This window comes from Anastrepha obliqua, chromosome 4, assembly GCF_027943255.1.
Source record: "Anastrepha obliqua isolate idAnaObli1 chromosome 4, idAnaObli1_1.0, whole genome shotgun sequence".
In the NCBI taxonomy this organism is placed as follows: Eukaryota; Metazoa; Arthropoda; class Insecta; order Diptera; family Tephritidae; genus Anastrepha; species Anastrepha obliqua.
Window position 1 is genome coordinate 76938028 of NC_072895.1, and position 2156 is coordinate 76940183.

The following is a 2156-nucleotide window of genomic DNA, read 5'->3' on the forward strand; positions in this document are numbered from 1 at the left end:
GATCGGGGGGTTATGAGACGGGTTTTGTTTTTTGACCATAAACATAATATAACCTATCCATTTTTCTGCACATTAAAATTTTTTAATTGTGATTAAGTATAACAACACTTTGACAAAAGATTAATTTCTTAAAATTATAGAAAAATCTCTAAGTTTTGCCTGCCTGCTCAAAAATCATTTTTTTCGGATTTTCGCATGTTCGGGGGGTTGTGAGACACAAATTTCATCAGAAAGAAAACGGCCTGATTTTATAAAAATTTTTTATTTCAATCGTTAAAAAGGCATATATTGGCTTCTACAATATAATTGATATGAACAATATGAATAATATACCTAATCAATCAAGTCAATGAATATCCGAAAAAGAAAATATTAGATTAATCAGATTCACAATGGATGCAGGTGTAATAGCCGGCTGTTAAATTTGCACATTTCAAGTGAACAGGTCTATCGCAAGTATTACAGTGAATCGAATTGTTTCGGTTTAATTTTTTGGGCATTACACCTTTGCAGATAATACAAAAGTAACACAGAAATGCGAGATACGGCTGTAGAATACTATTAAATGTTCCTAGATTACGGAAATAGCATGTCTCATGACCCCCCGAATACGCTGTCTCACGACCCCCCAATTGCTTTATTTTCAATGTGGCCACTGTTTTATGGATGCATTTAATATTTACGCAAAACTCTTGTTGTGGGTCAAAAGGCTACTCACCAAGGAAGGTTTTGATGCATGCACTTTTATAATTAGCTTGTTCAACAAAGTGTAAGAAACAACAAAAACGATTATCAGCAAAACTTTCAATCACACAAGTGGAGTCGCGGTATGAGGACACACAAATAACCTGCATGAACAAAATATTTGTCATGTAAATATTATGATTGAAAGCTAGCAAGAAGTTACGCAGATACCAGACAGATGCCGCGCTCTTCAGTTCAGGGCTGTGAGCGTGTCTCATGACCCCCCGTGTCTCACGACCCCCCGATCTCCCCTACACATTTAAATACTTAAGTAAAAGAAAAAAAAAAACAAACAAAAAAATACCGAGCTCATGCACATCACCTTTAATTATATGTACATATGAGTTTGCCCTTTGTAAGTATGTCAGATTTTTATAAGTACTATATTTAGTTCATAAAAACAGAAAAATTTAAGAAATTCAGTTGATAAATTTTGTTGTATATATATCGCTCATTTGCTGCAACATCGTCATAACTCAAAAATCGTAAAATTTTAGTTAACATCACTAATATATCGGAAATAATATGTTTGATCAACTGACAAAGTGTTATACCCGAAGTTTTAACATTTCACGCAGCATCGCGATAGATGCCTTTCGCTCTAATTACATATCCTATTGCGTCGTATTTGCAACAACGTATTATCTCAGTTGTGCGTCGGCTTTTGTGTGGTTAACATCGTGAAGTTCTCTAGAAAAGTGTCATATTTATTTTTGTGACAATATTAATAAAAGGTAAGTTCACTTTTATATCTCTTTCTCTATCGTGTATATTGCATTATTTTAAGATATGACGTTGTGCATGTAAAAATTTGAGTGAATTCCTGTAGTGTTTTTGAGTGTTATAACGTTTTTGCAGAAAATAATAATTTTTATTTCAGTACTATTTTGTCTTGAAACACTATTACAAATAAGATGTATTAGTGAAGCAATAGTGTATTAAAGAACTATTCACTGTTATGACATTCTTGCACTAAATATTTTTTAAGTATAAATTATTTGCTATGAATCATTTCCATTTATGTCAGTATTGTTGTCATTTTCAGACAAAAAATAATGGAAACTAATTCTCCATCCGCCAAAATGGTGGGAATGGCTTTAAAAAAACAAGATGGAAAGGGTAAAGAATGCCAGATAAAAAGTACATGAACAGTGAATTTTGTTGAAATGAAATCAGACTCATTAAGCTCGAGCTCATTTTCTGAGGATGATGACGATTCCGTACGTGATACCACATACATTCCACCCGATATTGTCAGTAAGAGTAACAGTCACTGCGAACCAAATTCAACATCAGACAGTTCTGAGGCTAACACAACCGGTGTCGAAACTCCGATGATTTTAACTAGTCCACGAAAACGAATTTAAGGTGGCAAATAATATCATTAAAAAGAAAAACATGAAGGATATTAC